General features: G+C 37.7%; 1 long non-coding RNA gene across 1 annotated transcript in view; it reads left to right on the top strand.

Annotated features, from left to right (window-relative positions):
• Positions 1-9,305: 9,305 nt before the first annotated feature.
• LOC103883038 overlaps positions 9,306-20,776 on the top strand; it is a 41,939-nt gene continuing 30,468 nt past the window's right edge. The window contains exons 1-2 of the long non-coding RNA XR_002521055.1: positions 9,306-9,887; positions 14,404-14,505. This is a non-coding gene — a long non-coding RNA (uncharacterized LOC103883038). The remainder of the gene's footprint in view (positions 9,888-14,403; positions 14,506-20,776) is intronic.

The following is a 20,776-nucleotide window of genomic DNA, read 5'->3' as shown; positions in this document are numbered from 1 at the left end:
ATAAAAAGAACTGAAATACTGATGCATGCTATAACATGGGTGATGCTTGGAAACATTATGCTAAGTGAAAGAAAGTCACAAAGGATCAAATGTTGTATGATTCTAAATCGTATGTATGTACGACTCCATATAAATATTGTATGATTCCATATATACATATATATATATATATGGATGCCTGGTATAGGCAAATCCATAGAGACAGAAAATCTATGAATGGTTGCCTAGGGCTGGGAAGGAGGAGAGTTAAGAAAAAATGGGAAGTGACTGCTAATGGGTGTGAATTTTCTTTTTAGTGTACTAAAAATATTCTAAGACTGATTTTGATGATACTTCCACAATTCTGTGAATACACCAAAAATCACTGAACTGGGGGGAAGAAAAGCAAAAGCAGTCTCTCAAAACTAAATGGCTTCTACCAGTAAACCATGTTTCTTTAAAAAGACTTGCACACCTGCCCATGTACAAGGAATTTTAAATCTTGCACATGTCTACAGGTTAAAAAATTTTTTGCAATACTTTAGCTCTTCAAGATATATATGTAGGTTATTATTCATGTCATGTTTAGGAGAACTGAATTTTGATTGAATTTGTTACAGTTTTTTTACTTCAAAGGAAAAAGATCACCAGGCATCAATAGATCTCACTGAGTTTTTACATCAAAATATCCAGTTATCTGAAGGGTAAGATTTGCTGACTTGCAAACAATTAGCATATACTAACTGATTATCTCCTGTGTCATGTGCAAGACTTCACAAGGAACAACAGAATGCCTTTGAGGGGTTCAGTTTAGGTTAGGATTGTGTCCATTATGTTTTCACATCACAAATAATTCCATTCCAAATAAAGTAGAAAAATTGCACTGCTACAACATCAAAGAAGAGAACTAAACAAAGATTAAGCAAAGGTATTTGGCAACACATTGTGCTAGCGCATGGAAATGCAAGTCTCCACTTTGGCAGTGGTGTTTGCATACATTCCAGTCCAGGCTAAACATTAAGACTCCTTACCAAACTGAACACCATGTGACTGGTGAAGCTTCAGCATAAACACAGACAGTGTTATGTATATAGATTCACTTTACAACCTGATATTTATGTCGTGGAAATTAAATATGCATTTGTACAAAGATTGAATATATCAGTACATACGCATAATATTTGGAGACTGCCTTCTTGCCAGCACTGTACTGGACTCTGGAGAATTATAAACACATGACTATATCCTAGCTATTTTTAAAAACATGCAAAATAAATACAATATGTCTTTAATCATTGTCATCATGTATCTCACCACATATTATTTTTCTTCATAATTTTAACCCTAAGCACACTACAAATTATTTAATTGATACATAGGAACACTAAAATTTAAATTTGCTTTTTTTCTGTTGTGCTTTTTCTATACACATTATTCTAAGTGACTTAAAAGGGCCCAGATTTCTCTTTTTCCATCCTAAGGATCTCTGAGAACAAATCATTTCATATATAGAAGGGAGAAAATGTTGTTGGCCTTTTCTTAAATTTTTGATGTTTCCAAAATTATTTGTGAAAGCCACTTGGGGGACTCTTCTGAGATGGTGGAACTTTCTGCTTTATCCACTAATGTCCTAGAACCACAGCCTTCATTGAGATCAGAATTAGAAGTGACTATAAGGAAAGATCATTTTTTTTTTTCCATGAAACCCTCAAATCCAACACTCTGTTCTGTGTGTATATGTCAGGGATCCTAGCTGCCAACAAATGAAATCAATTCTGGTTAATAAGCAGAAAGGAATCTTAAAAAGATGTTAGGGAGCCCTCTGAATCTGCTCGGGGGCCAGAGAGCCAGGCTCAGAGCCTGCACAATCAAGAACAATATTCTAACTTAACCATTGATTAACTGCCAGCAAAGACATACCTGCAGCCATTGTTGGGCAATGCCACCATAGACTGGTACTTCTGAGGATGAGCCCTGGACAAGACTGCCAGAGCCTCGGCCATGGGCACCTCCATAAACTGGGCACATCCACCACCGTCCTCACCAAAGTAGATCCCATTGCGCCAGTGTCCCTGGCTCCAAATTTAAGCCTGATATGCTTGCATTTGACAGGTGGTATTTAGGCCCCATGCTTGTGCCCCCCACCCAACCCTTACCACTAACTGCAAGGACAGAGGGGAACACTGGCTTCTAAGTTCTTTGTAGGAGATGGGCTGTCAAAAAGTAGAGAAAATGTGGGCGAAAGAGCTGGATGACCTAACAGTCTAAAATATTCAATGAAATATGTAAAATCCCACATTGCTTTTTAGGTGACTTAGCTTTTTGTGAACAAAATCTTTCCTTGCACTGAGAACATAACTTCTAAGATAGATGGAGAGGATGTGAGAAGGGGGTTTGAATTAACGATTCTTTCCCAACCATGTTATTCCCTTACTCAAAATTCTTCTTTTTTCTTATGTGTAAATTTCAGCAACATAGAATTTCAATTCCTGGAGTATGAGATTTTATGATAAATTTTGTGGTAGAAAATTTGAAAAAGAGAAAATAAGGACAATTGAAAATCTGACCAAAGAGGCAATGTGTCTCTGCCTTCCTCATGGGCCTGGAATGCTGCTGGAAATAACTTAATTATCCACCCATAGTCATTGAAACTTTTACAAAGGTATGGTTATAAAACACATCTGGGCTCTCAGCATCACCTGCCACCCCACCTTGCCTCCACTTTTTTCTTTCTTTTGAAATATCCTTCTCTCCATAGTGGTTATTACTTAAACCTTTCTTATTTGCCTCACATGTTCAAATACAGCATGTCCTTTCTCATTCAGCAGATAATCATACCTCCTCAAACTTTGTGGCACCCTTCTTTTCTCCAGTGACACTGGAAGTGAAGAGCCATCTGCCTGAGGCTTATCTTGCTCCAGTGCCTAGATCTATCTACCCCTGCCCTCCTATTTAAAACTTTCAGCTGCGTTCTGAAACTTTACATTTGTGCTAGTTATTTCCCTGCAGCATGTAAATATTTTCAAGGCTTTTACATTCTTAAAAAAAAAAAAAAAATCTTTCTGCAACCCCAGATCCCGCTGTACTTACTGGGCTTTCCATTGCCATTACTGCCAAACATTTTAAAGAACGAGTGTTTCCTGTACTAGCTTTTTCTGTTACTTTGCTGAATCCACGAATATTTCTGGGATTTTTATCTTTCTTGATTACTCAGCAGCGTTGACAATACTGACACCTTCTTCTCTTTTTCCTGGATTTCTTTCTTTCTTTTTTTTTTTTTGAAAGGGAGTTTTACTCTTGTTGCCCAGGCTGGAGTGCAATGGTGCAATCTCTGCTCACCACAACCTCTGCCTTTCAGGTTCAAACGATTCTCCTGCCTCAGCCTCCTGAGTAACTGGGATTACAGGCATGCGCCATCACGCCCAGCTAATTTTGTATTTTTAGTAGAGATGGCGTTTCTCCGTGTTGGTCAGGCTGGCCTCAAACTCCTGACCTCAGGTGATCCACCCGCCTCGGCCTCCCAAAGTGCTGGGATTACAGGAGTGAGCCACCGTGCCCGGCTCTTTTTCCTGGATTTCTTTCTCCAGTCTTTTCTTTCTCCCCTCCTCCCTTGTCCTCTTCCTCTCAGGCTCCTTTGCGGGTTTTATTTTCCCAATTGTTTACCTGTCTGAGTTCATTTTGACTGCTACAACAGAATATTATAAACTGGTTGACTTATAAACAACAGAAATTGATTTCTTACAGTTCTGGAGGCTGGAACATCCAAGTCTAGGTGCTGGCAAATTCAGTATCTGCTGAGGGCCCACTTCCTGGTTTATAGACCCCTGTCTTCTCCCTGTAACTTCAGATGGTGGAAGAAATGACAGGTCTCTTTCAGACTCCTTTTATAAGGGCACTCTAAAGGGTTAAAGTCAAGGGTGTATAGCTCAATGATTTGTCACAAAGTGAGAACCCCCTAGATCTCTGCAGTGTTGTATTTTTGGGGTTTGTGTATATGTGTGTATTCTATTTTATGGTTTTTTTTGTTTTGTTTTGTTTTACAATACCATGTGTATGGGTTGAATTGTGCCCTCTAAAAAGATTTGTCCATGTCCTAATTATCAAAAACCAAATATGTCCTCATTTAGAAAAAAGATTTTTTCAGTGCGATTACATTAACAGTTTTGAGTTAAGATCATCCTGGATTAATCGGGTGGGGCCTAAATCCAATCACAAGTATCTTTATAAGAGAAGACACAGTGAAAAAGGACATAAAGGAGTCAGAGATTGGAGTTAAGATGCCGCAAACCAAGGAATGCCTGGAACCACCAGAATCTGAAAGAAACAAGGAAGAACTTTCCCCTAGAGCCTTTGTAGGAAATGTGTTCCTGAAGACACCAGGATTTTGAACTTCTGGCCTCCAGAACTGTGACAGAATAAATTTCTGTTGTTTTAGACTACCAAGTTTGTTAGCACATTCCTGGGAAACTAATACAGCATGTATAATCATTATGACAGCAATAAAGTAAATATTATTAAATTACAAGATTTGCAGTCCTCCTCCTCCCCCTACCTTCTAAGGAGGCAAGCAGCCTTTGCCAGCTGAGTGAACTTCTGATTGTTGTTGTGTCCTTGATCATGATGAAGGGTGGAATTGAACTGGAAGCTAAGGATTAAACTCTTGATTTTTTATTTTTTTTTAATCTTGCCCAAATTCCTATATAAGGGGTCTGGGGCGTCATGCCCTCAGATGGGTTTTATTTTACCCTATATACCATGATTTACTTTCCAACCTGACTCTGGTGTAACATTACAAGACAAAGAAGAAAATCAAAATATTTTACCCCAAAACTTGTTTCTTTGCCATATTTTGAAATGGCCCTGCAAAGCTGTTCTTTGTGGGGGAAAAATTGCATCTGTAAAGAATCTCTATTAACATAGCTAGATCTTTTTCTTCCAGACCCTCCCAATCCTAAAGAGATTAACTAAGATCTGAATAGGAAACATTTGTCATGTATTGTCTCTAAGGGCAGCCACTTCAGAAGAACTTTGGTCTCCATGATCTTTATCTTAACCTGAACATTCCCTTTGTATCAATCCCAGATCTTTAGACAAACTCAACCAATTGTCAACTAGAAAATGTTTAAATTCACCTATAGCCTGGAAGCCACCCCACTTTGAGTTGTTCTGCCTTTCTGGACCAAATCAACATATTCCTTAAATGTATTTGATTGATGTCTCATGTCTCTCTAAAAATGTACACAGTCAAGCTATGCCGGGACCACCTTGGGCACATGTTCTCAGGATTTCCTGAGGGCTGTGTCACAGGCCATGGTCACTCATATTTGACTCAGAATAAATCTGTTCAAATATTTTAAAGAGTTAGACTCTTTTCCTCAACAAAGTCTAGTATAATGAGGGTGGGATATGAATGAAGAAAAAGATAGAAAAAATGAGCAGCTTCAGTGAAGAACAGAACATCTGGGGGAAGGCTTGCTCTGGGTTCCAGCCCCAGCAGCCAATTTACCAGGGAGTAATACATGAGACCCAAACATTGTGTCTGGAATTGGTTCCTTCCAGTGGGTTCTTGGTCTCACCAACTTCAAGAGTGAAGCTGCGGACCCTCGTGGTGAGTTCTTAAAGATGTTGTATCTGTAGTTTGTTCCTTCAGATATGTCTGGAGTTTTTTCCTTCCAGTGGGTTCGTGGTCTTGCTGACTTCAGGAGTGAAGCCGCAGACCTTCGCAGTGAGGGTTACACCTCTAAAGGTGGCACGTCCGGAGTTGTTTGTTCCTCCCAGTGGGTTCATGGTCTCACTGCCTTCAGGAGTGAAGCTGCAGACCTTTGTGGTGAGTGTTACAGCTCATAAAGTTAGTGCGGACCCAAAGAGTGAGCAGCAGCAAGATTTATTGCAAAAGAAGGAAGCTTTCACAACATGAAAGGGGACCCAAGCGGGTTGCTGCTGGTGGCTCAGGTGGCCAGCTTTTATTCCCTTATTTGGCCCCACCCACATCCTGCTGATTGGTCCATTTTACAGAGTGCTGATTGGTCCATCTTAACAGAGTGCTAATTGGTGCGTTTACAAACCTTTAGCTAGACAGAGCAATGATTGGTGCGTTTACAATCCTTTAGCTAGACAGAAAAGTTCCCAAGTCCCTACCTGACCTGGAAGCCCAGCTGGCTTCACCTCTCAACATGACAATATCTCTTCTCTGACATTTTAATTGTGTTAATTTTCATTTGATATCAGTGAGTGAGGCCAGCATGAGCATCAAATACCCATATGCAACAATCTGTACACATCTGAAAACTCCAAGGCCGCATGTGGTGTACTCTGTGTAAAGTGGGGAACTAGATATTTTGCATAGGGCAGTCCATGGTCAGGATTTGCCACTGTGCCATTTTAGCCAGCCACTGTGGCTATTTCAAGACACTAAATATGACTCAGACTAGGGACAGTGATTTGTACTCTGTTTACCTGTGATATTTGTCTCTAGGTTAAATATGCTATATGAGTTATGTAAGCCATTTTCTTCCTCTGAATGACTATGGATATACTTATCCTGTGACTTATTTCCTTCATTAATATAAAGCCATCATGGTGGCTTTAGATATCCAGGCCAAAATGGCACCTGATGTTTGGAAGACTCTTTATCCTAACTTCAGGCATCACTAGTTAAGGGAATCTCCTGCTTTGATGGACAAATCTAGCTACATGATTTCTGGCTTCTGGTTTTTGAAGGTGCTGTTCAAATAAAGCCAAGTCTGTATTTACCTGTCTATTGTTTACCAGCTCATAGAGACATAGGTTAGGTCCATGGACAAATGCGTGGTCAATGGTGCTTTTAAAAAACATAAATAGGGCCAGGCTCACGCCTGTAATCCTAGCACTTTGGAAGGCAGAGGAGGGCGGATCATGAGGTCAGGAGTTCAAGACCAGCCTGGCCAACATGGCAAAACCCCATCTCTACTTAAAATACAAAAAATCAGTGAGGCGTGGTGGTGGGCGCCTGTAATCCCAGCTACTCAGGAGGCTGAGGCAGGAGAATCGCTTGAACCCAGAAGGCGAAGGTTGCAGTGAGCGGAGATCATGCCACTGCACTCCAACCTGGGAGACACTGTGCGAGACTCCGTCTCAAAACAAAAAACAAAAACCATAAATAGTTATGTCACTGCCTTTCACCCATCTGAATTTGTATGCTGAAAAATACAACAGCCATTCATAACACTATACATTCTACAGCAATTACAATTTCTACTTGTAATATTCCATGAGTTCCCCAACTTTACTGATAACTCTAATGCTATCTGTATCTAAAATAAATGATAGGATGGATATCAATACCTTGAGGACTCCTTCCCACAGCAGAGGGTGCAGCCCCAAGCTAGAGAGGAAGATTATACAAGAGAGTCTTGGCATCACCTTTTAGTACAACCACGTTCCCCAAGCACCTGGCCCCTTCAAAATAATGGAGATAATCAAACAAGTTCAGTTGCCTCCCTTTCTTGTTTCATTGTATCCTCTGAACTCTGCCATAAACTCCATTACGGATGCCAAAACTCTAAAATGTGGAACAACATTGTTTCTCTGAAGGTATTGTGTTATTGAAGAATCCAGGCTGAGGTTCATTGGAAAGGGAATGCATCAGGAGAGATTTTTACCTACATAGCATCTTTGGTATGTCAATACTCCAGTGAAACCCTGCCCACATTCACCTCTTCCTTTGACCTTTCTAAGGAGTTAAGGGTCCTGCTCTATCATTCTCACTACTATTCCAGTTAAAGCTCATCAGTTCCCTGGGAGGTGAGATCTGACAAAATATATTCCATCTAAGGATCACAAGCTAATGACAATGTCAGATAATTAGGAAAACTCAAATTTGTGCATTCTTGTTTACTGTTTACCTAGAAGTTGGCATTAGCCAGAATGATTTGGATAACATCAACATTAGTTTTACTTCATGAATTATTAAAAGCTTAGATTGAGTCTTAGTAGACTTGCAGGGATATTTTAATTCAGTATTGTTTGCAATCAGCACAGAAATAATGGAAAACAATTTATGATGAGACATTTTTAGTAAAGGTGTCATTTTTATTGTAATAACACTAAAAATCTCTCTAAATAATATGGAGTTTGTCATGTTAACTAAATTAAAGCATCAATTTTTTACAGGCAACAGAAAATATGACTACTGAATTATTTTTCCTATATTAAGAGAAAAGTATGTTAGAAATTATCATCTGAATAAAAGGAGACATGATGAAATGCATGCAAATGCCATAGTCAATTATAAACTAGAAATAACATCTTAATAAGGGATTGATGTTGTCAAATAATACTTGGCTGCTTTCACGTCAATATGAAAAAGAAAAAAACACAGGCTGCAAAGATCCAAGGGAAAATGATACCTCTGATTTGTCTTCCATGATTTCATTATACAAGGAAATTGCTAAACAGTATCTTCGTTTTTTTACCAATGCAAAAAACATATATATATATATATACACATTAAAAATTCATGTCCAGGTGCGGTGGCTCATGCCTGTAAATCCCAGCACTTTGGCAGACCAAGGCAGGTGGATTTCCTGAGTCCAGGAGTTCAAGACCAGCCTGGACAACATGGCAAAACCCCATCTCTACACAAAAAATTAGCTGGGCGTGGTGGCACGCACCTATAGTCCCAGCTCCTCAGGAGACTGAGGTGGAAGGATTGCTTAAGCCCAGGAGGCAGAGGTTGCAGTGAGCAGAGATCCTGCTACTGTACTCTAGCCTGGGCAACAGAGTGAGACCCTGTCTCAAAAAAAAAAAAAAAAAAAAAATCCTTTAGTACACACATGTATGCATTTTTGTTGATTATCTACCATGGAGTGGGATTTCTGGATTGTAGGATATGTGTATGTTCATTTTAGTAGAAAGTACAAAAACTGTTCAAAGCCATTGTATCAATTTATACTTCCCCGGTAGTAGATGTAAGCTCCAGTTTCACTACATCCTCTCCTGTATTTTTACTTGGCATTACCAAGTAAAATATTTGATTTTAGTCATTTCCTAATGAATATTAAAGTTGAGCCACTTTTTACAGGTTTTTTTCTTTTTTCTTTTTCCCCTGAGATGGAGTCTCGCACCGTCACCCGGGCTGGAGGGCAGTGGCACAATCTCGGTTCGCTCCAACCTCCACCTCCCGGGTTAAAGCGATTCTCCTGCCTCAGCCTCCCGAGTAGCTAGGATTAAAGGCGCTCGCCACCACGCCCGGCTAAGTTTTTGCATTTTTAGTGGAGACGGAGGTTCACTATTTGGTCAGCCTGGTCTCGGACTCCTGACCTCGTGATCCACCCGCCTCGGCCTCTCAAAGTGCTGGGATTACAGGCATCAGTCACTGCACCCGGCCTTTTTATAGGTTTAATGGCTACTTTTCTGTAAGTTTTTGTGAAGTGCATTTATAAGCCAGTTTTTTTCTCTGAGATGTCTGTTTTATCCAAGAGCAAGAACACAGTGGAATGAATGATTATTCTACATTCAAGGCCAGTTCAAATGAATTAGGTTTAAAATAAATGTTCAGTGTTTTCCTTTCAGTCCAAAGTAATTATTTACTTATTTTTTCAGCAGAAGGGCTTGTGTCACTATACAATAGTATAAATTCACAGTATGCAGCTTTGGAGAATGACTGGGACAAGAATTGCTTCATGACTGAATAAGGAGTTAAGTGGACAGATGTTTTATGTTTATAGTGTGTTCCTAACCATTACTGGACGCCAAAACATTATTCAAAATACAATGTGAAGGCCATTCTCTTTACCAGAACTGCTAGAAATAAGTGGTGGGAAACATTATTTGATAAGCTACCTAAGATGAGATGAGAACACTGAGGACTGTGCTTGAGAAAATACGGAGGATCTAAATGGCTCACCAAGGCTCTCCAGCACCAAGAGGTAAACGCAGGACTTCTGTTTGACTGAGTTGAGTATGAATTTCTTGAATCAGAGAGAAAAGATGAGGCTGACCTCTGCTAACAGTAGTCTCCCTGGGTTTTTCTGCTTTCTTTCTTCTGATTAAATATTAGATAAATATGCCAATGTATCAGTTTGAAGAGACACCAGCATATTAGCTTGCTAGGGAGCACCTGTATCTCTTTCTCCACATGTACCCAGTCTAATGTGTTTGGTTTTAGATTAGTACATATGTTTGGCAAATATATAATATTTTATGTGTATGTTTACAAAAATAATACTGTGCTATAGATCAAAAAGTTTTGACCAGTTTATACATCTATTAACAGCGTATGGGTGAACCTGTAACCCTACACGTTGATGACCACTAACATTTTAATATTTTAACATTTGCTAATCTGGTAGATAGATAAAAGTATGATTCTTTTATTATGGATTTATTTAATTAAGAGTGTCTTAGAACATCTTTTCATTATTTATCAATCATTTTCATTCTTTTCTGTGAACTTCTATTCATGTCTTTTGGCCATTTTTCCATTGAGTTGTTGACTCATTGATTTGTAAGACTTTCTTTTCAATGAAAGGAATTCCTTACGTAGCTATAATGTTAGCTGTATGTATTACACATTAATTTCTAAGTTACTCATCTGTTTTGAGTACAAGATACAGTTGATTCTTCCTATCTGTGGGTTCTACATCTGCGGATCAAAACTATTTGGGGAAAAAACAATAAAATAACGATACAACGATACAAAAATAATGCAAATAAAAAACCAATATACTATAACACTGTTTACACAGCATTTACACTGTATTAGGTATTATAAGTAACGCAGACATGATTTAGAGTATACAGGAGAATGGGATAGGTTGTATGCAAATACTATGCCATTTTATCTAAGGGACTTGAGCATTCAAGGATGTTGGTATCCACAGGGGTCCTCGAGCCAATATCCTGTGGATACTGAAGAACAACTGTATATCATATTTCCATGTAGTGAATGTATCATATTTTTAATTTTATGCTTTATGAGTACATGCATCTTTGCTGTGATGCATTCAGAAATTATGCTTATGTTCTTCTCTTTCCATCTTTTGGGCAGGTTAAAACTCTGCAACAGAACTGAATAATCATTTTAGGCTCTTGGCAACTTTTATTCTGCCTTATCATCTTGCTGCTGATCTCATTTTTGATATTGCGATTCAATAAATATTAACTGAGACCCTACTATATGCCTAGGCCTGTGCTATAAATTGGAGATGAGAAAAACCACTGGCTAAACTAGAGAAACATCGTCAAATACAATGTACCCTGAGCCACTCACCTTGCCCTTTACTAATTTTGTGAAAAAGTACTACTTATTACATCATTTTATTATCATTATCTTTTAAAAAATATTGACTCAGAGGATATTTATAAATATTTTTAAAAATTATTTTTCACTCAGTTACATTCCTAGAAATGTTAAATGTCTACTTCTGTCATTTTTGTTGCATGCAGGACTAGTGCTATATTTATTAGTACAGGTTACACTGCCATAGCAAGAAAATGCCTTTTTAGGTAAATGTTCCTTTAGGCAAATGTCAGAATTGGGTCACATGGTCATAATCAAGTTGAAGTAAGGCTGAGAAATATCAAGTCTGCTTGGACAGCCACATTATCTGCTAGAAAACAGTGAATTCTATGATTAAAAGAAAATGGAGATATTCAATACTAAGGGACAGCAGTTTCTACCATAGTCCATTTATGTGGTATGTCAGTTGTCTCTTTAGTTTTTTCATCCCACATGAAGGATGAAAAAAATTCATGTGGGATGAACTGTTGGACTCTACATTGTTCATCCTTTAGGACCCAACAATTCTGAGCTTTTGGCTAAGAATCTAGAATCTCTACATGAGGCAAAGTTCTTTCCATGAGTCCTAATGTAGCTTCTTCTTTTTCAATGACCTATATAGACTAGTAGATAATGTAACTGCCACTCAGTGTATTAGTATATACTGATATACAATGATATATTGGCAATAAAATAGAATGAAAGAATATAATAGAATGGAATGGAATAGAATCAGGGTAACTGCGATAAAAACTATTACTTGGAAAAGGGAAGAATGGGAAACATAAAAACCCACTTGTCTGTAGCTTTACTGAAATCTTGCAGGACAAAAATTGCTAGGATTCTCTAGTGGCTACTTGCCAGTATGTAGCTTGAAGTCATTAACTTACTTGAACTTGGCTCTGCTCCCTGGGATACTCCCCTGTCCATTGTCTTTTTGATCTCCTGGCTTTACCCTTAGGGAAATTGCTCCCTGTCCACAATCCTTTGGGGCACATCTACAGTGAATGCTAAGGCATAGCTTCTTTTCCACTTTAGATATGATAATGGCGAAGCAATTCTAGGTTTTGAGCTGAAGACAGCATAAGTTTCTTAACTCTCTGCTGATTCAGGTTAAAGTTTTAGGCGATGCTATATGATTACACATTCACATGTCATTGTAAACTAGGTTTGCAAGTTTTTTGGAATACGGTATGCTCAAAACCACAGTTGACTCCTGATCTATTTGGTTCCAGGCAGTTGTATATGAAAGAAACCACAAAGGCTTTATCTGAATATAACAATGCTATTGTCACTCTCTCCCTCAGATTAATAGCAGCTACATTGGTGGGGAAACAACATCCTTAATCTGATTTTGTGTCTGCATTGGTCTCTATTTTTGTTTGTAAACACTTAAGGGAAGGCTCTTGAGCAAGGTCCTGAGTAAAAACATAACTACTGTTATTTTCTTCATAGAAACAGTTGAGTTCTCCCAGTTACTAATCCTTCAGTCAATTTAGATTGCTTGCCATCTGCTGATAATGGAGTAGGATTATATTCCCTTTCATCTCTGCATTAAATTGATTAATTTTTGCTTGCCTTACTCTCTGTCTTATAGCACATTGCTAAGAGCAGCAAGGAACAACCAATATACATTAATATCCTGAATTTTCCAAACCTGTCTTCCAGGAAATAGAGGCTTTATAACTACTGTTAAAATTTTTACTTAATGTTTTATCATAGAAGGGATGACTGGCCTCCCAGCTCACAAAATTTACTTATTCACTCTCAGCAAGTCTACAAGTAAGGCAGAACTAGGACATTTTTAAAGAACATCCCACTTCTGATACTAGTTTTTATATTAATTAGGGTACAGACTAAACTGCTTAACAATGAGATTCTGAAATGCACTGGCTGAAACAAGGTAGAATATTTTTTTTATCAGTCTTTACAAATTTCTTTTTCTTTGCCATGCAACACTTTATTCAATAAAATGGAATAAGTGTGCCCTTGCCTCTCAGTCGTAAAATGAGCACATCGAGTTATAACAGGGAAGCTCTGCCATCTGCTATGTGTGGTTTCCATCGCTGGCCTCAAAGTGGCTATTCCAGCTCTCATCATTTCTCAGCCAGTGGGAAAGGAATAGAGAAGTGGAGGACAAAGAGCTTCCTTTTTAAGAAGGTGACAAGAAATCTGCCCTCATAACGCATAGAACTTCTGCTTGTGTGTCATTGGCCTGAATTTAGTCAGATGACCACATTTTAACTGCCAGGGAATGTGACCTATTAGGATATGCAGGCAGGGTTTCTGTTACTAAAAGAGAAAAGAGAAGAATGGATAATGGAGATCATTTAGCAGATTTTTCACATCTGTTGGGAAGAATGGCATGCATATTTAGAAACAATAGTTTTAGCTCCTAGGTTACATAAAAATTATGCATTTTTTATCTACATTTCATACTTTTAAATATTCAGACTGTTTGTCAGCACCAATTCGCCAATCAATTAAAATAATTTTTATTTGCAATACATTCAGCTTTTTAATTTTTTTGTCATTCAAGACACACTTTTTTTTTTAAGGGAAAGTATCTCTGTAAACTTTTACCTTTTACTTACTGGAATGTTCGATAAAGTCTACATTTCTTATTGATGTGTTTGATGGCAGAAGTCTTCTTTACTATAAATAGTCTATTTATAGTAAATGCAAAAGGTGGGAATAGTAAATATGTAAAACAGCTTATAATATTATTATAAGAGATAAATTTGTCTTTATGTTTTGAAGGAGTTTCCCCTAACTTCTACACAGGTGTTTTTCATCCTATTTTTCACTTCTCACCTCTGCATATATAATAAACCTCATCAAGCACAAAGTACTACAAACTAGCAATAGTTTCTGGCATTCAATTTTTTCCATCATCACCCTACCCTCATCAGCATTCTTGTTTTATTTATTATTTATTTTGGGCAATCATTGAGTTTTTTCCCACTACCTCCTCACCCCCTTTTGTTTTCCAGAACGTTTCCATGAGTAATTGAACATTTATGCTTATAACTCCTTTCCTCATCATATCCACTTTTTGACATGTTGGTTTAATTTGGCTTTGTTCAGAAAGTTTCTCTGTCTTCATATTATGTATATTCTGACACTGTGCCATGCTCTTGTTCATGTCTTCCTTCTCTTTTCAGCTGGCTTAGCCGGGGGTAGCAGCTCAACTACTTCCTCCTGACTTCCAGCAGCTGTTCTGGTTTCTTTCCCAGCATTCATACTCCTCCGTGAAAGACTGTGAGGTGAGTAGTCAGGAAAATACATGCTTAACCATTAGAGAAACTAAGATCAAAAAGCAATGAAGTGGTTCACCTAGTATATCTGGCCCTGTATCTGGTCTTTTAATTAAAGGACCTATCAAGACACCATGCAGTGTTCTATAGTATTGCATCGCTATTGGAATCAACCACACTGCTTTCAGACAAAGCAATGGAACTCCGACAGTATCAGTTATCTGTCAGTTATATTTGGCTATTAGGTGTCATCTTGGGAATACCCAGGAAAGAATCTGGTTCCACCAAGATTTACTTGAAAGTTTACTTTCCTGCGGGCAGAAAAGCCATGCCTGGATGATTGAATGAAATTATGCCCTTTATTTTTGGTCTCACTTGTTACCTTAAAATCCAATGAGTATAAAATACATTTTTTAAAAACACATAAAGCTCAAAATTTTAGGAGCGTAACATATTTTTGCAAGCTATAGAATACCTGCAATCCTTGTTAGGAAATAGGACATAATTTTCAGGTTTTTTTCTTATTAACTTTTTTTCATTAAAATTTGGGGAATCACTATTCGGTGACCATTTCTGCCTACACATTCTTCTGGGCTTGTGGCAGTTTTGGTGTTGAAGTATGAGGTGATTTGCTCTCATATAATTTATGAAATTCCTTGATAAATATTTATAGCTATGTTTGATGGTGACCTATTCTCTTTAGCAGTGTCATCATAGAAATCATCGATGTATGGATTTTAGAGAGGCCAGTTAGGCATTATATAAGCTTTTTGTTCTGAGTTACTGATGACTTCATGGGGCCTGAGACATTACAAAGGAAAGAATAGAATGCAGACAGAAATAAGCAGCTGATTCAAGGACTGTAAAATAAATGTTCGCTCTGGTGCCCTCCATAAAAGTTCACGTAAAATAATACTTGACCTTATAAAACATGACCTTTTTTGAAGCACATTTGTATTCAGAAGTAGAAATCTCAAAATAATGATTTCTCTTTATCAAACCTGAGTGAAATAGTATGTACCATTAGAAGCCTGTTGGCTAACCCTGACTGATGACCTGCTGAGAATGTTATCTTTCCAGTGATGTCCTTCCTGGATTGTAAAATACATAACATCTACAGATATCCTGTAACTGAGAATAGAAAAATATTACTCTCAAAATCCAAAGCTCAAAGTAATCTTATGAAATTGGATCCTTAGTTTAAAATATTTCGTTTTTGGTTTGACCTAACTGAAATATCCTATGTACTCTCTTGTTTCCATAATTGTCCCACATATACTTTTGTATTTCAGGTAGTGTTACTGTAATTGTGTAGATAGCAATAGCCTTATATGAACCCAGTATATGAGGTTTTTATTTCTGCCCAAGTATGAAAGATTGTCAGATTGAAACAAGAACAGAAATTTTTCAAGGATTATGAAAGAGATGAAATATTGACTATATTTTTCCCAAAGTTGCTATTTTTTATTTTATTTATTTATTTGTTTTTTTGAGACAGGCTCTGACTATTGCCCAGGCTGGAGTACAGCAGCATGATCATGGCTCACTTCAACTTTCACCTCCAGACTGAAGGGATCCTCTCCCCTCAGCCTCCCAAGTAGCTGGGACCACAGGTATGCACCACCATACCTGGCTAAATTTTGTATTTTTTGTAGAGTTGGGGCTTCACCATGTTGCCCAGGCTAGTCTCAAACTCCTGAGCTCAAGTGATCCTCCTGCCTCGGCCTCCCAAAATGCTAGGACTATAGGCATGAGCCACTATGCCTGGCCCAATTGTTTTCTATTTTAGAAATGAGGAGGCCAGCGCAATGGTTCATGCCTGTAATCTCAGCACTTTGGGAGGCCAAGGCAGGAGGATCACTTGAGGCCAGTAGTTTAAGACCAGCCTGGGCAACATGATGAAACCCTGTCTCTACAAAAAAAAAAAAAAAAAAAAAATTAACCAGTAGTGGTTGTGCACACCTGTGGTCCCAGCTACTTAGGAGCCTGAGGTGGGAGAATCACCTGAGCCTGGGGGAGGTCGAGGCTGCAGTGAGCCATGAGCACACCATTGCACTTTGGCCTGGGCAACCGAGTGAGATCCTGTCTCAATAGATAGATAGATAGATAGATAGAGGTCTAGCCTGATGGTAGAGTTAATGGAAGAGAGTGGGAATATTGACCAGCTTTTCAGGATATTGGCTTTTACCCAATATACCAACTGACTAGAATGCTAGCTTCACTGTACACCTTTTTACCCAGGCAGAATAGCATCCCACCAAATATGTCTACATACTGTGACAAAGATGTCTAGGACCTGTGAATGTTAGTTTACATGCCAAAAAAAGGACTTTGCAGATGTGATTAAATTAAGGATCTTGAGATGGAGGAGATTATCCTGCATTATCTGATGGCTCAATAATCCACTGGACCATTGGACAACGTAAGCAAAAGGTTCTTATAAGTGAAGGAGGGAGGCAGGAGAATCAGAGACAGAGAAGGGGATGTAACCAACAGAAACAGAGGCCAGACAGGAAGACACAGATTTTGAAGATGCTATTTTGCTGGCTTTGAAGATGTAGAAAGTGGACACAAACCAAGAGGGAAGGTCTTGGGAGAGGAGGATGCCACTGGTATCTGGCAAGCAGAGGCCAGTAATGTTACTAAACATTCTGTAATAAACAGGCAACCCCCTCAAAATAAAGAATTATTTATGTGTCTATAGTGCCAAGGTTGAGAAACTGCCTTGTTAGATACGTTAGGACCTCCTGCAAAGTACAGAATAGGTGAGAACAAACATCCATCTCTTGTTCCAGATCTTAGTGCAAAATATTTAATTTTCCATTCTGAAGTATGCTGTCAGCTGTACATTTTTTGTGGATACTCTTTTTAAGATGGAAGACCTTCCATTCTATTCCTACTTTGCTGAGAATTTTTACTATGAATGGTTGCAGAATTTTATCAACTGCTTTTCTGTATCTATTCAGGTGTTCAAATGGTTTTTAGTCTGTTAATATGGAAAGTTATTGATTAATTTTTAAATGTAAAAATGAATTCCTGGGATAAAACCAAGTTATATATTGCTGGATTCAATTTGATAAAGTTTTAATATTTTTACATCCATGTTATGAGGAATACTGGTTTTATTACTTTCTTATTACTTTCCTCCCAATCTGTGGTAAACTTTCTTAAAAGTTTAACAGAAATCACCAGTGAAGCGCAAACAGGCCTGGCTTTTTCTCTGTGAGATGTTTAGACTGGGCACTGTGGTTCACACTTTTAATCTCAGCACTTGGGGAGGCTGAAGAGGGAGGATCACTTGAGCCCAGGAGTTCCAGAACAGGATGGGCAACATAGCAAGGCTCCATCTCTGCAAAACCTAAAAACAAGTTAGCCAGGTGTGGTGGCATGTCCCTGTGAGTCCCAGCTACTTGGGAAACTGAGGTGGGAGGATTACTTGAGTCCATGGGGTCCAGGCTGCAGTGCATGTGATTGCGACACTGTACTCCAGTCTGGGCAACAGAGGAAAATCCTGGAGTCTCAAAAAAAAAAAAAGTTTGACTATTATTTCTTTTTTATTTCCTTTCTTTCTTTTGCCCAGGCTGGAGTGCAGTGGTGCAATCTTGGCTCACTACAACCTCCACCTTCTGGGCTCAAGTGATCCTCCCACCTCAGCCTCCCATGTAGCTGGAACCACAGGCACTCACCACCATGTCCAGCTAATTTTTGTATTTTTTGTTGAGATGAGGTTTTGCATGTTGCTAGGCTGATTTCAAATTCCTGGGCTCAAGTGATCCACCTGGCTTGCCCTCACAAACTGCTAGGATTAATTTAATTTCTTTAATGTGTGTGTGTGTATGTGTGTGCGCATGCACATGCACGTGCATATTCCTACTTAGATTATCTGTCCATGTCTTCTTGAGTTAGCTTTAGTAGTTTCTGCCTCCCAATGAATCCATTTTATCAATGTCAAGTTTATTGGCATAAATTATTTCTCTTACATATTTTAACGTCCATAGGATCAGTGGTGGTATCCTTCTTAATCTTTATATTAGTAAGTTATGTTTCCCCCCTTTTATCTTATTAGTCTGGCTAGAATTTTATCATTTTATGATTCAGAATAACGAAATTTTGACTTTATTTTTTCTAGTTTTCAAAAAATCTCTTCTTTATCATTCCCTTTTCTCTGTTTATTTTGGGTATAATTTGTCATCTTTCAATTTCATAAGATAAGAACTTAGATTATTGATTTGAGGGCTTTTTATTTATTTAATGTAAGCATTTAATGCTATAAATTTCCTTTTAAAAATTTTCTAATTTCTCTTGTGATTTCTTCTTTTACCCAAATTTGGGGACTTGCCAGATATCTGTTTTTGATTTCTCAATTAGTTCCATTGTAATTAGAGGCACAGTTTGTATGATTTCATCTTTTTAATTTGTTGGCATTTGTTTTATGGCCTAGAATATTTTCTATCTTGGTAAATATTTCAAGTTCCCTTAAAAAACAAATATACATGCTGGTATTATTGGTGGTGTTCAGTAATATCAAATCAGTTAAGTTGGTTGAAAGTATTGTTCAAGTCTTTTCGATTCTTGCTGATTTTCTTCTTATTCTGTAAGCTACTATGAGATGATTTCTCTCTTCCAATGTAATTCCGTGTATTCTTCCATTATTTTCATGTTTCATTTTCACATTAAAATTTGTGAACTACATGGAATTTATCCAGGCACATATAGTAAGATGTGGATCCAACTTTTGTTTTTCCTTTAAGACCAAAGCATTGCATCATGAATATTTTAGGTAGCACAATAAGCTCAGTTGGTATTTATTTATTTATTTATTTATTTATTTTCAGTTGGTATTTAATAAAAAAAAATTTTTTAGAGAATATGCATAATACATATCATACTTTAAAAAATCTAACATAAGTCTTTAAAATTAAAAGGGGAGTCAACATAGTGAAGAGAAAATAAGATGACAGAGCAAGGCAAACAATTTTTGAAAATACATTAAAAAATTACAACACACCCATCCTGTATATATAGTGAATATTATTATTCTTTTCTTCATTTTGATTAGAATTATAGCCCTCTGAATAACCTATATAATCCAGAAATTGTTTTGAAGTCAGTTTACTGATTGTCTTGCAAAACAAAGCAAACAAATGATAGCTAAGGCCATAAAACAATTGTTGATTTTACCTGGGAACTATGTTTCCTGGTTTTTTGCTCAAAGTAATGCCATAATTTGATTCTTTAATTCTTGAGATGTGCTACTCTTTTAAAAATTATTTTTATTTTTGTTTTTGCAGAGATGGAATCTCACTGTGTTGCCCAGGCTACAGTACTGTGGCTATTCACAGTTGCTATCATAGCTCACTACAGCCTTAAACTTCCTCTCGCCTCAGTCTCCCAAGTAACTGGGACTACAGGCACATACCACTGTGCCCAGTTTATTATTTCTTACCAGATTAATTATTTCTGATTAGTACTTGATTTTTCTGGATTCATTTATATATATATATCCATATATATATAGTGTTTATTAGTCACAAATTTCACACAACTAGGAGTGTGCTATATTGTTTGGGGCAAGAAAGGGTCTGTAAAGCACTGGTAGCTGAGGATAAATACATTTATTTTGGTTTCTGATCCCCAAAATCCATGAGTAAAAGCAGAGAAGAAAGAAATCTAATATTTCATATTAAAAATTAATATTAGCTTCACCAAAGAAAAATAAGAAAGTAATTATAAAACTTTTCCATTTATTAATTAGGCTATATGAAACTGCATTTCAATTCCAAAGGACTAATTTCTGTAAGGAATTACATGTAATTTGAGTTTTAAGACTACACAGTATCATTGAACAATGGAACACTCTCTAGAATAATTTTCTTTAATCCCGCAAATGTTCACCTTTTTAGAAGTAGGTTTTGTTTTTGTTTTATCTGGATTTTACTTGTGTTGCAGATGTTTCTTCAAGCCACATCAGCTTTAGTTGTGAAATTAAAATGCCAACTCCATAGGGCTCATAAGTATTCTTGCAATAGCAGCTATAGTTGCTGACAATTTGTGTTCACCTCTACTGGTCAGGCTGGGCAATGGGCATAGGTACTTCCTTCCCACAGTGCTTGTGCTATTGATGCTGCTGTCTTTTTATTTTTTATTTTTTTGAGACAGAGTTTTGCTCTGTTGCCCAGGCTGGAGTGCAGTGGCGTGATCTCAGCTCACTGCAAGCTCTGCCTCTTGGGTTCATGCCATTCTTTTGCCTCAGCCTCCTGAGTAGCTGGGACTACAGGCA

The sequence above is a fragment of the Papio anubis genome, chromosome 4, assembly GCF_008728515.1.
Source record: "Papio anubis isolate 15944 chromosome 4, Panubis1.0, whole genome shotgun sequence".
NCBI lineage: Eukaryota > Metazoa > Chordata > Mammalia > Primates > Cercopithecidae > Papio > Papio anubis.
Note: the sequence above shows the minus strand (reverse complement) of the source record. Positions and strands in the feature narration are given on the sequence as shown.